The sequence below is a fragment of the Panicum virgatum genome, chromosome 8K (assembly GCF_016808335.1).
Source record: "Panicum virgatum strain AP13 chromosome 8K, P.virgatum_v5, whole genome shotgun sequence".
NCBI lineage: Eukaryota > Viridiplantae > Streptophyta > Magnoliopsida > Poales > Poaceae > Panicum > Panicum virgatum.
The window spans coordinates 48504090-48524573 of NC_053143.1; the positions used below are offsets into that span (position 1 = coordinate 48504090).

The following is a 20484-nucleotide window of genomic DNA, read 5'->3' on the forward strand; positions in this document are numbered from 1 at the left end:
TAATGTTCTTAGTTGTATCTTTTTGTTTGCTTTGTATGTTTGCCCGATGATTGTTCCGAGTAGAAGGATCGCGGTTTGAAGATTGAAGATCAAGAATTCCAAGTGAGCAAAAGCTGAAGAGCAATAAGAGTAGATTTTCGTTGGAGAAAGGCAAGTGACCCTAACCATCTTTCTATCTATGCTTATATACAAGAGTACTTGATTTAATTGGAACATGGAGAACCACCCAAGAAAACCGTACAACCACAATACTATATGGCTCAGGTCTTGGCTAATTAATTAGAGACTCTAGCTTGTGACAGTCTTACCGAAAGGGTAAGAGGGGATGCATCGACGGGATATAGCTCGGTCCTCTTGGGGCAATTGGTATTGTTTAATGGTCCTTTGGCAAGGTACCACCTCATTAGGACAGTGTTATGACCGCTTTGGCTTGAAACCTTAGCGGATTGTCATGGGTTAGGGAATCTTTGTAAAGGCCTCGTAGCGTCCCTATGCAATCACACCTCGGAAGTGTGGTATTGTGCCTGATCAGCACATATGCGTGGTTGGGTTCAAAGTTCTTCGGAACTTTTACGCGAATTGTGGTGAAAGTGTACAACCTCTGCAGAGTTAAAACTAACCGGTTAGCCGTGCTCACGGTCAAGAGCGGCTTGGACCCTCACATGATTAATAAACTTAAAGATGGATATAAATCACATTCTGGTTATTTCTTGTGGCCTTGCTGAGTACCAACCATAAGTGTACTCACCCTTGCTTACTGCTGCTCAGAAGGGAAAGTTGTTGTGGAGTATTTTGAAGATGATGCTGAGTTCTAGGCGTACGCAACCCCCAGTCGATTGCCTGTGAAGTTTGGAGCCTTCGTTTCCAGGATAAGCTGTATAACTCTGATAGTCTTTTATTTGTTTTAATTCTCTTTTATGTGATACTGTTACTGATTATTCACTTATGATGTCTCTATATGTATGAAACTTGATTCTGGCATACATATAGCTATGCATTCGGTTTTGTCCTTAAAACCGGGTGTGACAGAAGTGGTATCAGAGCTGTATCGACTGTAGGACGTAAGCCTAGACAGCAATGGTCGCTTCCTAAGATCTATTTTGTCACAAAAGCAATTCCTACTTTACCCTTGACCTCTTTGGTGAACATTCTCACTCCTTGACCATTTTCATTTCTAAATCAGCCTTGATAACTCCCCTTCCTCACCTGACTCTATTTTCAATTGCACATCTTTATTTCGCAAATGTTAGACCCTCAATTCTGGTCGGTCTAATTTCCCCTTCTGGATCACTCCTTGATTTTAATCCTCCTTGATGTATGATTATACAATTTCGATCCTTGAATTTCTTTTAACTTATCTTTCTTGAGCCTGTTTTCTTTTAATTTGTTTACAATGTGCTCAGTTTTCACATTGTGCCTCTTCTTTCCAAAATAATAATAATAATAACAATACCGCTCTGGAATCATCCCTTGATTTTTGATTCCAAAGTATCTTTCCTGATTCAAGAAAATTAGATGATACGTGCCATGTATACTAATGCCTGTCCAAGTCATCTGAGATCCAAGTCATCTTAAGAATAGAGCTGCTAGTTCATCATAAGGAGTCGAGTTGAATTGGAAATAATACCACCTGCTCATATTTCTGTTCATGTTGGATGAAGAATTCAGAGCACTACCATAGAATCAAGCCTGAGCAAAGTTATGACACTCTCACTGCCACTACAATCATGAAGGTGAAATCAACGCTGAACAAGTTGAAGGAGGCATGTGTCATCAACAACGAAGCTAGAAGATATAACCATGCTTAGGAGTACCCCTTGAAGCCCTATTAACAACGTTTAGCATCGTCTTTGATTGTGTTGACTGGTGGAATTCAGTGTTTGCATGATGATGTTGTTTTTATGGCCTTGTCTGATTCGTATCTTTGTAATGATTGTTGGTGTATTGTGGGTCTTCTACCTACAATGACATCAGTTGCCTAGATGGGTTCTTCTTTTATACCTCCCCCTCCTTGTTATCCTCTGTCTTTCTACCTAATCCTTTAATGGATGTCAAGAAGGAAGTTTATGGCAACACTCATCTACAATGATCGACAAATGAAAGAGGCTGAAGACAAGAATGCTCTCTTTTCCTTTCTGTTACCCCCATATCTTTCTCACCTCCTCCTTGATTTATTTAAGTTGCAACCACCAAGAGTTTGTGAAAATGATAATATGGACGTTACCTTGATACTCGCTTTTTCTTTCTCTCTACTGACCTTGTCCCTACCACGCAACCAGATGGTGAGCCCCAGCAGAAAGGAGAAAGAAGACATCAACATTCTAGCACAAACTCAAGGAGTACAAGCAATGGTTCCAATCAGGGTCAACAACCAACAGCATGTTACAGAGCAAGCCTCCTCTCGTAGGAGCCACAACCCTGTTAGCAGTGATAATCAAGTTCCAACCGGTCTGCCAGCGTTTGATAAAGAGAAGCTATTAGCTATGCAAGCTCGTGTCCTACAAGGAAGGATGCAATCTACAAAAACATCTTCGAATAACATGGAGATGACCAAGACAGACATCCCCACTGGACCAGTGAAGAGGCAAGTAGCTGAAGCATGGAACAATGAAAAGTGTAAGAGAAACTATGAAGCACCAAAGCCACAGATAGAGGAACAACATGAGATTAGTAAGACTCTGGGAACGTGCCAATGTTGCGAGCATTATGGTCGTCTATGTCTTCAAGAAGATAGCTTAATGACAGCAGGAGAAAGACAACGTTACCATTCAGAGATCAACAGAAAGTTATCTGCCCAGGATCTAGTCCTAGAAGAAGTCGTCCAAGGTAGAGATAGTAATCAGACTATAAACCTCGACGATTGGACTATCTCTTTGAAAGAGTTTCATCCTAAAAGAAGCAAGCAGTCCAAGAAACAAATTAGTAAAGCAAGTCAAGAGAAGGTGGAGTTACCACAACCATTGGCAGATAGAAGTGTTCAACCCAGTTCCAACCAACTACAGCTTGAAGTGGTTCAACCTCCATATGACATGTCTATCGAGAAGAATCCTGACGCACAAGCCATTCCACAAAGAGTGGAGATGGAGCAAAAAGAAAGTCGGGATGGACGTGTTAAAAGAGTAGTGTGCTTTAAATATGGTGAAAAGGGTCACTATGCCAGCAGATGTTCCACAAAGCGAGGAAGCCAGGATGAGTATGCTAAGAGAATGTGTTCTGTAGGTAGTAAAGAAGGCCACTATGCTAATAGATGTCCAACAAAGCGTAAGAAGACTAGATCCCGTGATCCCGGACTATATTGCCTCAAGTGTGGAGAAGATGGACACCTCGCCAGTTGGTGTGAAAAAGAAAATGATAATTAATGACAGAAGTACATGAAGACTTGAGAGGTGATACAAAACTCCAAGCCAGAAAAAAAACAACCAAGCTCTATTCAAATCACTTTATCAAGATACAAGGGAACTACTTCAACAGATGGGCCAACGAAGCCGAGGAAAGAATGGATGGTTAAAGTAGAAATTAGACTGAGTAACCATGAAGTGTTTGATGTGAGTTGCAGAGAATAAAGAAGCACGTTTGAGCATGTATGGTAAGAACAAATGATCGTGAAGAAAGTTAATGTGTGTCGGATGCTACCCACCTAAACCTTTGTCTCTTGCTAGCTTGTGAATCTCGGGACGAGATTTCTTTTAAGGGGGTAGTTCTGTCACACCCTGAATTTTTTTGATTTCAGGATGTGATTAAAATTAAAAATAAAACAATAATTTTCTCATAATTTTAAAATTTTCGCAAACATTTTATTTTCTTTACAAGAAATTTAGTAAAAATAAAAAAATTGGTTGTTTTTCTAAATCTAAATGAGATTGTTTGTTTGCATTCATGCCGCTTTGCATTGTTTTATTGCTTGTGGTACGATTTGAATTTGAATTCGTGGAGTTTAAATTCAAATCAGATTTGTTTGAATCTTTTTATAAAAAGAAAAATAGGAAAAAAAATTCGGCCCAAACCAGCGGTCCGGCCCGTTTTTTTTTCTTGGTGCGCAAGCCAAGAACTCTCTACCATCCCTATATAACCACCGCCCCTGTTTATTTTTTTTTCGTGCGCAAGCTCAAGCCGCCGGCGGCCCTAGCCCCCTCCTTTTTCCTCCTGCGCCGCCTGCTCCCTGCCGCAGTGCTGCAGGCGCCCCAGATTTCCCTGCCGTTCCTGTGCTGCATGCTGTGCACCTGCACCTGCCCTGCGCCCGGCGCTGTTGCCTGCCCTGCACCTGCCAGGTGCCCTGTTGCCTGCACCCTCCCTGCCGCAAGCACAGATGCCCAACCTTGCATGCATGTTTTTCATCTGGTCCCAGGATGGAACAAGCCGCTGCTGTTCCTTCCGATTTCAATTCCGGCCACTACGATTCATCTCTGTTATGGGTAAACAGTAAAACGATTTTCCCTCGATCTCACCGTTTATCCCATAGAATTGCTGTTTTAGCTCCGTTTTCCGTGTTTCTTGGGCTGTCGTAACAGTAACAGCGAGCCCTATCCTTTAGTGCGTTCTTTTAAAGCATTTCTTTTGTTATGGTGTAATGTTCTTAGTTTTATCTTTTTGTTTGCTTTGTATGTTTGCCCGATGATTGTTCCGAGTAGAAGGATCGCGGTTTGAAGATTGAAGATCAATAATTCCAAGTGAGCAAAAGCTGAAGAGCAGTAAGAGTAGATTTTCGTTGGAGAAAGGCAAGTGACCCTAACCATCTTTCTATCTATGCTTATATACAAGAGTACTTGATTTAATTGGAACATGGAGAACCACCCAAGAAAACCGTACAACCACAATACTATATGGCTCTGGTCTTGGCTAATTAATTAGAGACTCTAGCTTGTGACAGTCTTACCGAAAGGGCAAGAGGGGATGCATCGATGGGATATAGCTCGGTCCTCTTGGGGCAATTGGTATTGTTTAATGGTCCTTTGGCAAGGTACCACCTCATTAGGACAGTGTTATGACCGCTTTGGCTTGAAACCTTAGCAGATTGTCATGGGTTAGGGAATCTTTGTAAAGGCCTCGTAGCGTCCCTATGCAATTACACCTCGGAAGTGTGGTATTGTGCCTGATCAGCACATATGCGTGGTTGGGTTCAAAGTTCTTCGGAACTTTTACGCGAATTGTGGTGAAAGTGTACAACCTCTGCAGAGTTAAAACTAACCGGTTAGCCGTGCTCACGGTCAAGAGCGGCTTGGACCCTCACATGATTAATAAACTTAAAGATGGATATAAATCACATTCTGGTTATTTCTTGTGGCCTTGCTGAGTACCAACCATAAGTGTACTCACCCTTGCTTACTGCTGCTCAGAAGGGAAAGTTGTTGTGGAGTATTTTGAAGATGATGCTGAGTTCTAGGCGTACGCAACCCCCAGTCGATTGCCTGTGAAGTTTGGAGCCTTCGTTTCCAGGATAAGCTGTATAACTCTGATAGTCTTTTATTTGTTTTAATTCTCTTTTATGTGATACTGTTACTGATTATTCACTTATGATGTCTCTATATGTATGAAACTTGATTCTGGCATACATATAGCTATGCATTCGGTTTTGTCCTTAAAACCGGGTGTGACAGAAGTGGTATCAGAGCTGTATCGACTGTAGGACGTAAGCCTAGACAGCAATGGTCGCTTCCTAAGATCTATTTTGTCACAAAAGCAATTCCTACTTTACCCTTGACCTCTTTGGTGAACATTCTCACTCCTTGACCATTTTCATTTCTAAATCAGCCTTGATAACTCCCCTTCCTCACCTGACTCTATTTTCAATTGCACATCTTTATTTCGCAAATGTTAGACCCTCAATTCTGGTCGGTCTAATTTCCCCTTCTGGATCACTCCTTGATTTTAATCCTCCTTGATGTATGATTATACAATTTCGATCCTTGAATTTCTTTTAACTTATCTTTCTTGAGCCTGTTTTCTTTTAATTTGTTTACAATGTGCTCAGTTTTCACATTGTGCCTCTTCTTTCCAAAATAATAATAATAATAACAATACCGCTCTGGAATCATCCCTTGATTTTTGATTCCAAAGTATCTTTCCTGATTCAAGAAAATTAGATGATACGTGCCATGTATACTAATGCCTGTCCAAGTCATCTGAGATCCAAGTCATCTTAAGAATAGAGCTGCTAGTTCATCATAAGGAGTCGAGTTGAATTGGAAATAATACCACCTGCTCATATTTCTGTTCATGTTGGATGAAGAATTCAGAGCACTACCATAGAATCAAGCCTGAGCAAAGTTATGACACTCTCACTGCCACTACAATCATGAAGGTGAAATCAACGCTGAACAAGTTGAAGGAGGCATGTGTCATCAACAGCCAGGATAAGCTGTATAACTCTGATAGTCTTTTATTTGTTTTAATTCTCTTTTACGTGATACTGTTACTGATTATTCACTTATGATGTCTCTATATGTATGAAACTTGATCCTGGCATACATATAGCTATGCATTCGGTTTTGTCCTTAAAACCGGGTGTGACAAGCAATCCGCCATGATGTTGGCCCAATAAAATCCAGCTAACCGGATGACATGATACATCTTAGGTCCACGTTAATGTCCTCCGCAGACTCCATGGTGCATCTCCTTCAAGACTTGGTCAGCTTCACGTCGATTGATGCATCGAACTAGGACCTCCTATCCATAGGATCGCTGTAGAGGACGCCAACCTTGTAGACGTAGGAGGGGAGTCTGCAGTTGGTACCTCTTCACCAGATCATCAGGAAGGGTGTCGTGTTTGAAGTAGTCGAGGAAGGGTGTGAGCCAATCGCCTTCTTCAATGATGTTGGTCGTGATGGTGTTGAATTCATACTCCTCTGGGATGAACTCCATGAGGGTGAGGAGAAGCCATCTCTCTTTGACAGTGACTTGTGCAGCTTCCCCTTCAGGAAGGAAAAGTGCTGCAGCAAGTTTCACCAAGGCATCGGCTGACGCCCTCCTGCTTCGTGGGATGTGAACAACCTCAACGTGCTTGAATTTTGCCATGAGCTTCCGGGCTACTTGATAGTATGGAACTAGCTCCGGTTTCCAAACTTCATAAACTTCATTGACCTATCGAACAATGAGCTGCGAGTCTCCATGAACTTGCAGAGAACGTACCTCCATCGATAGGGCTAGGAGAAGCCCGAAGACAAGCGCCTCATACTCCACCTCATTGTTGGAGCATTGTGCTTTTAGAAGGGAGAATGAGTGATACCTTACTCCCCCTTGTGGATTCTTGAACACCAATCCTTCTCCAGCTCTTCGCTTGGGGGTGCCATCAAGATCAGCATCCATGTAGAAAGAGCTGTCGAACTAGAGCTCCCATAGGGCTTCAAGCTCGGTGGAGAAAACTTCCTCATCCGGCAAGTTGGTGATGAGTGGCGCACTCAGTGTTAGAATTTCTCTTGAGGCCTTCAAGAGAAATCCCCCTCAACCTAGAGAACTAAATTGAGCTGGCTAGTCCAGCCGAAAAAACATGTAAGGAAAGATCCTGATAAAACTAGGCAGAGAACAAAGCCTGAGCTAGAGGAGTTTACTTCCGCACACAAGCTAAGCACTTAGAAAGGTAAATAAATACAGAAAGTAAAGCTGACTTGAAAAGATAAAAAAGATAACTTATATTGATGAAGTCAAAAGAAAGATACAATAGCCATACAAGACTTTCGACGACTCCGGAGTCCCGAGACCAGCTCGACTTGACTCTAACTCCCAAGCTACTAACCTAGTCTAGAAAATGAAGAGAGAAGAGCTCCTTGAATGTGTGTTTACAAGTGAGGATGAGGGGCCTATTTATAGTAGCTCAAGGTCAGTAAATGGTTGGTGCGTCGGTTGTAAGCAACTTTGGCAATTGACGTAGCTTTCACGTGAAGGAGGCAGCCGGGAGGCTGAAAAGTGGAGCCAGCCAGCCTCTCCTAGGCCGGCCGGCCTGGGGTTGGTGCCACTTGGCACCGACCTTCTTCTGGATGGCCTAGATTTGCTCCTGCAGGCAGTTGACAGTTGCCCCGGTCCAAAGCACGTGGTTGCTAGGCCGGCCGGCCTGATTAAGGCTGGTCGACCTATCTTCCATGCCATCTCGCCCTCCGTTTTACCGACGTTGCACATCAATGCTTGAGGATTGTCCAAGGTGGTGGATCAATGAGTTTTACACATGTTCTTGCTGACTTGTGGATCCTTTGATCCATGGTGAAGTGTTTCAGTCCTTTTGATCAAACCGACATCCAATCCATGGCTCAGGAGCATTGCAAGTGTGTTACTTTGCTCCTGGATTGAAGACGTGACAATGTATGTGGAGCAAGGACATTTTGTCAATTTTGGTTTGTTTTTGGTACATTTTTTCCTGAAAGCACAACTCATCCAAAACTTGTGGAACTCATTAGAATTAAGAAAAATATGTATGGAACATGGTGTAAAACTTAATTTATTCCCGAGAAGTTGGCGGTCAAAATGTAAAATAATGGCCATCAACAGTTCTTAACCCCACTCAAGTGCCTTCTGCTTCGCTCGCCATGCCATATCATAGGATATTTCATATGTGTACCTATTAGATATAGCAAACATAATCTGGAAAGGAGACATGGAAGTTTTCTTCACAATTTCTCCAAACATCACATTAGCCACAAACTCTGCTGTCATGTTTTTGTGCTTGACAATGGTGCCAAAAAGCTTGCATGAGTGCCCAACAACAATCGAAGCCACAAAGTTGCTCTCCCCCTTCGGCGGATAGCTGTGAACCCACCATGGGCATCCAGGGGCGAGACACTTCACATCATACGTGCTCGGGTTGGAAATAATCACTTTGAATGGTTTCTTCGCTGAGAAAGCCCACTTCTTAACTACATGCTGCAGGTGCACCTTATCATGAAATAGTTGACCTCTTGTGATCTCCCATTGACTATACACCCAGTTACTGTCATGCCTATTGTTAACTGTGAGCCCATCCATTGCAAAGTCGCCCCAGTTCTCAAGGATGGTACTTTCATTTTCAAAAATTCTACCATCTCGACCTCCAACAAAGGTTCGGTACTCCTCGTCATCTAGCTCCATCTGATCAAGAATCATCGCATCCAGTTCCCCGTGATCAGCATTCATTTCACCACCAAATTCTTCCACACCTTCAACTTCTTGCAGGACTTATTCATGGACCACAGGTTGTGCCTCGTGCTCCTCTGCAATAGCATTTTCATGGGGCCACTCGGTTTCAGCGACTATCTCTGTTGCACGATTGACATGGCTCATGCTACTGCCCCCTTGACTGTCATTAGCCATTTCTTGCTGAACAAGCACAACAAGGGGGATTTAATTTTGTGCATAGCCATATCCACAAATGCACGCCAACATTTCGAGTTCCTCATCTCGTATAGTTCCCACCGCCAACCGTGCTTACGCTTTCTTGAAACTACACCACTAACTTTCATCCTCTAGTGTAATGAGTCCATTTGCAGAAAATTATGCAACCAACCTAAGACATCCGCATGTCGCATCTGTAACGGATTGCTCACACTTGTATCTACGTATTGAAACTGATATAAATCTACCCCAGATTCACAATAATTGATGAATCCTTTGCCATGATGAACTCTGATATTTACTAGTTCCGAACTCCTCCTTGCTAATGCATCACATGATCTGACATTAGACACCACATCCAGCTACTTATTATTTCTTTAAACTAAAAACATTGCTGCTACAATCCTGTTCTTAAATTAAAATCCCTATGCTGCTATGTTTCTTTAATTTGCACCGACATTAAATATTCAATACTCGTCCATGCATGTTCACGATTTAGCGAATGACCTGCACAGTCAAAACTAACATCATGAAATAATGAATTATACTATTCTCATACTAAACTATTCTACTAAACAAACTAAATCATATGCAATACAAATCTATTCTTCTAATCTAATACTAAACTATTCATCTAAATAATTATATAATATTACAATAATCCTAAACTGACTAAAGCACAAATATATATTATTGTATCCTGACTGCAATTGAAAAAGACATAATAAAGAAACTCACCGGTGACTGGATCGAGACAACTGCGGGGGCCGCGCTCCCGAGAACGAGGGAGCGGACCAGCCTGTGCTTCCTACGCGCGCTGCTGCCGGCAAAAGGTGGTCAGGGCCGCCGGCTCGGGAGGCACGGGCTGGAGTGGCGCGGCACCCAGCCCACTTAAAATGCAAATGCGGGGGCTGGCAGCGGCGTGTGGAGGGGCGGCGGGGGCAATGGCGTTTGGAGGGGCGGTGGTGGCACCGGCGTGTGCAGGGGCAGTGACCGGCGGTACACTACAACACATTTGGACTTCTGCGACGTTTCATTTATGTCACTGAAAGTGGTATTTTCGTCGTCTTTCATATAGGCGACAAAAATCAGTTCGTCGCCTATACCATGTCATAAAAGGTCTTCTGCGACGAAACAAAAATCAGTTCGTCGCCTATACCATGTCATAAAAGGTCTTCTGCGACGAAAACATATTTTTTTCACTAATTTGTGACACTCATTTTTCGTCATAATCAATACCAAAAAACGTCACAAAACTGTGTGCTTAGATGACTATACATGTGGCACGTAGGATAGAAAACATCATAATTTTTTTATCTCATGTGATGTGGCAATGACTAGCATATGTTGTGGCACCTCCATTATGACGATTTGATTCATTATAAAATATACCATATATTTCCCTTCAATAAGTTGTTCTGTACATGGAAGAAAATGATACAGAGAGGGATGGTATACAATATTCCAGACTAGAAGTAAAATATACATGACATCTGAAATGGGTAAACTTTCTTGTGTTTCCATACTTCATCCTTGGAATCATCTCAATACCTACAGTGTCAATACATTTGTCCTGCATGAAAATATATGATGCTCCAGTAAGCACATATTACAGTATTTAATAACATTTTCTTTTTAAAAAAAATACTATCTAAATTTCTATTGAAATTAAAACCAACAGTTCATTCTAAAACCATGCTCATTGCGTTCATAGAAATAGAAAGTAGATAGTAATTAATCTCTGAAGTTATTTGTAAGACATCTTTCTACCATTTTTTCAGATAGTAGGAATTGATCTTTGTAAGACATCTTTATACTAAAGGACTACACGAAGTCCTCATCCAGAACTAGTGTGATCATAGTTACCTGGCAAACTGACGACTCTCTGTTCAAGTTCACTCTGCATCAGCCAAATCTCTATTCTAAAGCTGAAATAGAAATGTCCTTGTCTGAATGAACACTAGATTCCTAGATTTTCAAATTTTGAAGGGAACCTCTTATTGAAGAAACTTCGCTATCTATATTTATTTGAATAATCATCCTAAACAAAAATGAAGCACAAACTTGTAAGCACAAGCATTCAAATATACGATTTCTTTCAAAAAGTATAAGGAATGGTTAATTTAGATATTATTCAATGTAGTTCACTTATATTATTAAGTCATAAAATTTTCTATAAAAAATGTTACTTTGATAGAGCGGACTGTGCACAGTCAAATTATTGTCAATATGATACTTCGAGCAACTAGATCCAAAACAGCGTATATACTCTTGCCTTTAGTAAATAAAATCTATTATGCAAGTAGCACTATACTTTGCACTTGACTTGTAATTAAACAACAGAGGCAAAAAATTGACAGGCTCCAAGACAAACAGAAAGTTACATCTCTTGTAGGTGGCCAGAATTAATCAAATGAATCTGAAACAATTTTTAGAAACAATTAAATCTTTTGAAACAAAAGAAGCAATTGAATTAAAATAGAAGGAAGTAAATTCCAATAGTTAAATATGTACCTGTGATCTTGCATCTCGTATCCACTATTGCCTGCAAGGAAAGAGAATATAAAAGCAGAACCTCCTTTTGTGAAAATTGCAGTTACAGACATCTAACGTTGATGGCAATATATCAGGCACATCTCAACAGTACTGCAGATGTTTATTCACCTATAGATGTAAACCAGAGGATAAGAATCTGTATAAGGATCACATGCAGAAGAACTTGGGTTGGCCCCGTGGAAAAATCGTGGATAGGGTTAGACACCTTCTCGTGGGTTTCCAAATGGCCCAGGGCCGATTTCCATGTGGGCTTTCAGCACTGGGAAAAGGCCGGGATTCCTGCTTCCGAACTAGAATATTTTTCATGGCACAATTAACAAAATGCACACCCTCTCAAAAAAAAAATTTAACGAAATGCACTATTAGTACAATGAATGGTTGGTCCTTTGCTTTCAATAGGGAGGCTGCAGGAACTATAGAAAGAATTAACCCTAAAAAATAAAGGTAAAAATTAAAGCTAACGAAATACAATCGGCGCATAGTGGTTACGCCGAGGTCAGCACCTCGTTAACAATTTCTTGTACTTTATTATTAATTATATTTCTCATCCCATCTCTAAGTTTTAGAAAGTTCATATCTATCTTTAATATTTCATTTTGGGTTAGATTTTCCCCTTAACTCACATCGAATGGTTAGTGGGTCACACTTACCTTTTAACTAAATATATGTGTACGTGTAGAACCTAGCAGTGCATGTCAATCCCACATAATCAAATGGCAATGGAAGCCACCCCGCATATGGGCTGCGCCGCGCATACTAACTGTGGCAGTACGGCCCTAATTAATCCGGCTCAAGTGCGCTAACCATCATCTTAAAGACAATCCCGGCTAACACGCACTTCAAACGGAGTAATTCGACAGTGCTGTCGGGTAAAGTCCCGAAGAATCCACCTAAGCGTCGATCGAACCCAAAGCTTACATGTAACCCACACGAAGGTGGGTCCAGAGAGTACAACATTTCACAAATATATTACATTACCGGGTCTTAACTTAATTATTACAAACCAAGTTCGAAGTCTTTGAAAGGTACTTGAAATTCGAAATGAAAGTAGTTCAGAGTTCATTGCAGCGGAAAATAAAACGAGTTCTAAACGACGATACATGATGTCATGATGAAGCCCGTTCATGACATCACTCGGCATTGCCATCGTTGGCCGGAGTCGTATCCCACTCCACCGACCAACCAGGGGGCAAGGTACACGGCCAAGTCAAGCTAGCAATCATGTCCTCAAAAGTATTACCTGAAACAAAAATTTAGCCACAAGCAAGGCTGAGTATACTAATACTCCGCAAGGCTTACCCGACTAGGATATAACGAACCCTCTAACTAGACATGCAAGGCTTTTGGCTTGAGGGGTTTGTCTTTGCCAAATAGCAGTGAGTCCTTATTTTCCGATTTTAGCTTTCAAGTTCTATTATGATTAACCATTCTACATTAGCATCTATCCTAAAGCATACATGGTGGAAAACAATTATTTTTCATCAATCAACCAAATTTCTCATCATCATCGTTCCACTTCTTACTCTATGTGGCAAAAGGGTTAAGCAGTCTCAATATCCGTGAGAGACGGACGATTCGAATCGAATTTGTTAACCTGGCCAGGCAGACCTAAACACACGCATGGGAAATGCAGTCCCCACGCGACTTTTCCCCTTTTTCCCCGGGCATGAAACAGGCCCACCGTCCTAGGGTGCCCTGCACCCGTGCGTGACCATAGACCAGACAGTGGGGAGTATGTTCCACGGCCGGTTCCATCAGGTACTTAAGCTTACCGATTACCATATTCTCGGCATGTGGTTAGTACGTTCAAACGCTTAACCACCACTACCACACACCGCGGCCTTATCCATTTTGACTAAACAGACGGGGTATCACCAGTACAACCACCCCGCCCGTAATCCTTATATTGCAGTGTGTAGTAAGCATTCAACTCCTATGAGCTCGCGAGTGACAGGCAATCACTCGACTTCTACCGAACCATTAGCCTAGCCAACTAGCGACCTACACATACTAGTGTTCAAGCATAGGTACCTAGGATCATGCAACTAAGGTTCCAAACAATTCCTGCAACTTAAATGCACAAATAAACAGGAATATAAATAGTGGCATAAACTCAAATAGGTAGAACATGCTCCGGGGCTTGCCTTCCTGAGCGTAGCTAGCTGTGGGCTCTTCCGAAACTCGGTTCGGGTCTTCAGTGACTTCAGTTAGGTTCACTTGAGCTTCACGCGGCTCACTCTCGGACTCCGGCACCAACTCGTACGTACCGTCAGGGAGAGTAGTCGAATCTATATGAAATGCATATGCGTGAGTTAATTTAGTGATACGATTTAATCAATTCTTCACTAAAGAGCCGAAATTCAACGCAACTCAAGATGATTTATAAAATATTATGCTACATTGTTTGGGCAACCATTTATAGAGTAATAATCATTATACTGACTCCCTAAAGTAACTCGGATGGGTTGTCTCTTTTATCCCTATGCAGCAAAAGAAAGATTTTTCTTATTTATTGCTAGGTTAAGCATGTCCTTATCCTAAATAATGTTAAACATAGATTCTGGGGTTGAAATTTTTATGCAAGATACATCTCTGAGTAAATTGCCTACTGTGAAATTTTTAGCCCAATTCATGCAGCCTATTAATCACGAAAAATAAAATAAACAGCTACTGCTAGAAACAAAGATGAATTTTGCAGGTCAAAATATACAAGTACTGGTAATGAAATTTTAACTGAGTGTTTTATACATAAATATGAGCCTTCCATAAATTTTTCACAATTAAATAAGCATTTTACAGGGCATGAAAAATAGCACAAAGTAATGCTGCATGGATCGAAATTAAATTCTATAGGCTGTTATACTAAGTTCCAGAGCCTCATATTTTACCAGCATGGTTATGAACCCAATTTCATCCCCTAGAAAAATTATCAGATTTTTCTATGCAAATAAACTATTTTTCTTGATTTAGTGTAAACATCTATACTATTAATTAGTTGGACAGGTTCCACCCATCTAGAATTTCTCAAAATTTTTGTACAGCAACAAAACATCAAGTTAAGGGTACTGTAAAAGTTTGAGCTCAGTAAACCAAGTTAAACAGTAGGTACAAACAAACTATTTTAAACAAGGCATAAAGCGAGATTTAAATAAACTGATATCTAGGCATGTCAAAAGTCTATGAAACTTTTACACAAGGTTATACATCTAATATGTAACCTACCGACCAAAAATGGCTAGCAACTCATGCTTGTAACTTGAGATCTAATATAAAGTACATTTTCTTTGTATTTTAAATGAAATAAAAACCATTGAGCAAATGAAAAAGTCCATGTAACAAAAGTTGTAGGTCTCTTCTCAAAGATTCCAGAACAGTTGAGTTTGAATTTTTCTGATTTTTCTACGATTTTTAAACGAATTTACAAGTTTACTGGAAAAATTAGAAAACATAAACTCAGATTTGCAAAGGGATCCCTGGACTTCTCACAGAACCCCCTGGAAACCCAAAACTATTTGCGCAGGGGTCCCTGGCCGGAGTTGGGGACAGAGGCGGCGGCGGTGGGGGTTTTCCCGGCGAGGAGGGGCTCGCCGGCGGCTGGGATGGGGCCCAGGGGAGAGAGCTCACCGAGCTCTACCTAAGGATGGGTGATGCGGTCGACGGGGGCGGCCGGAGCAGGGTCGGCGGCGGCGCCCAGGGAGCGGCGGCGGCGGCTGCAGCGGACGACGGCGCTCCGGTGTGGGAGGAGGGGCAAGAGCCGGCCGGGGAGCTTCACGGCGCCATGAGGAAGCTAGCTCCGGGGTCGATTGGAGTCGGGGAAGGGCGGGGAAGGGGCTCCGCGGCGAGGGGGGTGCTCGACGGCGGCAATGGCGTGGGCGGCGGCGTTCCGCGGCACTGGGAGGCTCTGGGTGAAAATGGGCGGGCCTGGGAGTTGCCTGGGGGTGAATCGAAGCTAGCTGGGTGCTCGATAGGGGTGGAGGAGGGCTGAGCCGGGCTCTCCGCGAGAGCCGTGGCTTGGCGGCGGAAAATGGGGGCGCGGCGGCGCTGCGCGGTGGCGCGGCGGCGCTGGCCGTTCTGGGCGAAGGGGTGGGGCTTAGGCGTGGGGAATGGGGCGTGGGCGAGCGGGCACACGCGCGGCGCGAGCTAAAAGGGGGAGTGAGGGCGTGAGGAGGGGCTGGGCGCAGAAGAGGCAGCGGCGGCGGTGCGCGCGGCCTGGCGGTGGCGTGCTCGCCAGGCGGCCTTCAAGGCGGGTCAGGGCGCAGCAAGCGGGCCGGTGGCGTGGGTAGCGACGCAGTGAAGGCGAGGCGATGATGGCGGGGTGGCGTGCGGGCGGCAGGTGCACGGCCGGCCCGTTTGGGCGCTACGGCGGCGAGGGCGGCGCGTCGCCGAGCGCTTGGCGCGGCGCGCGCGTCAACGGGCAGGGCGGTGCGAGGACGGCGTCCAGGCGCGTGCGCACTCGAGCGGGGAGGGGGTCAGCGGCGCGCGCCCAGGCAGCAGGGCAGCGAGCGGGAGCGTGCAGCGGCGCAGCGAGCGGCAGCGGCGCGCTGAGCGCTCGGGGCAGGGGAGGGTCAGCGAGGAAGAGAGAGAGAGGAGAGAGAGATGAGTGGAGAGAGAAATTTAAAAGCCCACGGTTTGACTTAGCAAAAACTCAAATTTTTCAATTGAAACTCAAAAATTTTTGAACACGAAAGTTGTTCAAAATTAAATTTCCTACAACTTTCCTTTCAGGCAAAACTTCATTTGAGCGATGGTTTGGAAGTTCAAAATTTGAATTCAAGTTTAATGATCCCGCTTGTTTTTTGGGGTTAATTCAAATTTTCATGTTAGAACTTGAAAAACTTTGAACACGAAAGTAGTTTGTTTTGTCCAACTCTACGACTTTTGTTTTGGGCAAGAGTTCATTTGAGCAAAAGTGTGAGGGTTGACTTTTTGGCGTGTTTAAACTGAATTTCGGCTTTGCAGTAATTGAGAAATTGGGGGAGGGTTTAACGTGTCATCGCATGTGAATTGCCTGTTTAATATAGTGTTAAACACCGGAGGTGTTACAGCCTACCCCCCTTAAAAGAATCTCGTCCCGAGATTCAGATAAGTAACTAAGCGAGGGAAAAGATGTACCTCCAGTTGAATTCAGAAAACCGGGGAAATTTTGATTTAGGTAGCTTTCAGTTTCCCAGGTAGCTTCCTCTTCGGTATGGTGACTCCATTGAATCTTGTACATTCTAACTGCTTTTCTTCGAGTGGCCCTTTCCTTTTGATCAAGAACCTTGATAGGATGCTCGACATAAGCGAGATCTGGTTCCACCGATATTTCTGTTTGTTCAATGATCTCGGTGGGAACCCGAACACATTTCTTGAGTTGAGAAACATGGAAAACATCATGTACTGCTGCCAGTCGAGGAGGAAGTCGTAATCTATAGGCCACGGGTCCACAAATCTCAGTGATTTCATAAGGGCCAACATATCGGGGAGCTAATTTGCCCTTCACGCCGAATCTCTGTACACCCTTGGTTGGCGAGACTCGAAGATAGACATGATTACCCACTTCGAATTGCAACGGGTCTCTCCTTTTATCAAAATAACTCTTTTGCCTAGACTGGGCGGCCTTTAAATTCTCTTGTATTACCCTTACTTTCTCTTCTGCCTCCGTTACGAGATCGGGTCCGAATGCCACTCGTTCTCCGACTTGCGACCAGCTCAAAGGGGTACGACACCGTCGACCATATAAGGCCTCAAATGGTGCCATTTTCAAACTCTCTTGATAACTATTGTTATATGAGAACTCCGCTAGAGCTAGACATTTGTCCCAACTCTTGTCATAATGAAGGACGCAAGCTCTCAACATGTCTTCTAGGATTTGGTTCACCCTCTCAGTTTGTCCATCAGTTTGGGGGTGATAAGCTGAACTTCGAATCAATTTTGTCCCAAGAGATGCTTGTAACTGTTCCCAAAAGCGTGCAACGAACTGTGTTCCACGATCAGAAATGATTGTCTTGGGTACCCCATGCAAGCAAACAATGCGATCGAGATAGATCTCAGCATACTTCTTGGCAGTGTAAGTAGTATGTACTGGAATAAAATGTGCCGTCTTGGTGAGTCTATCCACGATAACCCAAATGGAATCATGTCTCTGGGATGTGTTGGGTAATCCAACAATGAAGTCCATACTTATATCTTCCCATTTCCACGATGGAATAGGCAGAGGTTGAAGCAAACCGGCTACTCTCAAGTGACTGGCTTTGACTCTCTGGCAGGTGTCACATTCCGAGACATATTTAGCAATTTCCCTTTTCATCCTAGTCCACCAGAAATTTTGCCTAAGATCTTGGTACATCTTGGTACTGCCTGGGTGAATAGAAAATTTGGAAAGATGTGCCTCATCGAGAATTTGCTTCCGAAGATCATGATTTTTCGGAACAACTAAACGACTTTCGAACCATAGGACTCCCTTATGGTCCTGACGAAAACACTTATACTTCCTTTCTCCTTGAGAGAGTTTCTGTTTAATGATCCCAACACCTTTATCATGTAATTGGGCCATAATGATTTGATCATGAAGGGTTGGTTCAACTGAAATGTGATTTAAGGTACCTTGGGGAATCATTTCCAACTGGAGCTTCCTCATCTCATGACAGAGGGTTTCCGAATAGGATTCCACGGATAGGCAATGGCAATGAGCTTTGCGACTGAGTGCATCTGCTACAACATTAGCCTTGCCTGGGTGATAGTGCACCTCAAGATCATAGTCCTTGATTAATTCTAACCACCGTCTTTGTCTCATATTTAGATCAGCTTGAGTGAAGATATATTTGAGACTTTTGTGATCGGTGTAGATATTGCAATGAGCGCCCATAAGATAATGCCTCCATATCTTTAGAGCGTGAATGACAGCTGCTAATTCAAGGTCGTGAGTTGGATAATTCTGCTCATGAGGTCGAAGAGCTCGTGACGCATAAGCGATAACTCTATTGTCTTGCATGAGCACGCAACCAAGACCCGTACCCGACGCGTCACAATACACGTCAAAGGACTTGGTGTTATCGGGTTGAGCTAGGACAGGTGCAGTAGTCAGCTGCTCCCTTAGGGTGTGGAAAGCCTTTTCACATCTTTCATCCCACACAAACTTTACCCCTTTCTTCAATAGTTCAGTCATTGGCTTAGCAATTCTGGAGAAATCTGGAATGAATCGGCGATAATATCCGGCTAAACCAAGGAAACTGCGAATCTGATGAACGGAGGTAGGAGGTTTCCAGTCCATCACTTCTTGCACTTTGCTAGGATCCACGGCTATGCCTTCGCTGGAAATAGTGTGGCCCAAGAATTTCACACTATCTAGCCAGAATTCACATTTGGAGAATTTAGCATAGAGCTGATGGTCCCGAAGACGTTGGAGAACAATGCGCAGGTGCTTAGCATGGTCTTCCTCATTCTTGGAATAAATAAGGATGTCATCAATGAAAACCACGACGAACTTGTCGAGCTCAGGCATGAATACCGAGTTCATGAGATACATGAAATAGGCAGGTGCATTTGTGAGACCAAAAGACATGACTAAATACTCATAGAGTCCATACCGTGTGGAGAATGCGGTTTTAGGAATATCACATGGACGAATTTTAATCTGATGATAGCCGGAGCGAAGATCAATCTTTGAGAAAATCCTAGCTCCAGCCAGTTGATCGAAGAGAACATCAATGCGGGGAAGGGGATATTTGTTTTTGATTGTCACCGCATTGAGAGGTCGGTAGTCCACACACAACCTCAAACTATCATCCTTTTTCTTTACAAAGAGGGCTGGACAACCCCAAGGTGATGCACTGGGGCGAATGAAGCCTTTGTCCAGAAGTTCTTGAAGTTGGATTTTTAACTCGGCCAACTCTTTAGGTGGCATTCTATATGGCCTCTTTGAGATAGGGGCAGTGCCTGGTTGTAGTTCAATAATAAACTCAATCTCTCTATCTGGTGGCATTCCTGGCAAGTCATCCAGGAATACATCGGCGTACTCGCATACCACAGGAATTTCTTCTAGGCTGGATGTGCTCATGGTAAATGCACAAGAATTGACACACTCTCGGAAGGGTAAATAGAGAGTAGTGGTTCCATATTTTGGCGAATTTAATTCGACCGCCCTGGCGGGAATATCTATTATAACCCCATGCTGAGTCATCCAATTCATCCCCAAGATGATATCTATACCCTGAAGTGGTAGGAGTATAAGGTCGGTGTTGATGGTCAGGCTACCCAACTTGATTGGCACAAGCCGTGTTATTTGATTCGAAGCGATTTTACCCCCTGGGGTTGATATCATGTACGACCCTTTTGTGTGAGTAAAATCCAAACCCATTTTCGCACCAAATTTTGCACCAATGAAACTATGCGATGCACCAGAATCAAATAATATAACTGCAGGCTTGTTGTGGATAGGAAATGTACCCGTCATCACTGGTGCGCTCTCAGGAAGTTCTGCAAGAGTGGTGAAATTGATACGCCCTTGCTTGACCTGAACAGTTTGCCTTCTGCCCTTGTTCTTGTTGTTTTGATTTAAGCCTTGGCCCGGGTTTTGTCGCCTGGGTTGCGGGCACTCACGGGCGAAATGAGTTGAGCTCCCACAATTGAAACAACGATTTCCCTCACTTGGAC

At 43.3% G+C, this 20484-nt stretch overlaps 1 long non-coding RNA gene across 1 annotated transcript; it reads right to left on the reverse strand.

Annotated features, from left to right (window-relative positions):
- Positions 1 to 10673: 10673 nt before the first annotated feature.
- On the reverse strand, positions 10674 to 12014 carry LOC120644986. The gene is made up of 2 exons (XR_005664035.1): positions 11161 to 12014; positions 10674 to 10867 (listed from the first exon to the last, which is right to left on the reverse strand). It is a non-coding gene; the product is annotated as an uncharacterized LOC120644986 (long non-coding RNA).
- Between the last annotated feature and the right edge of the window lie 8470 nt (positions 12015 to 20484).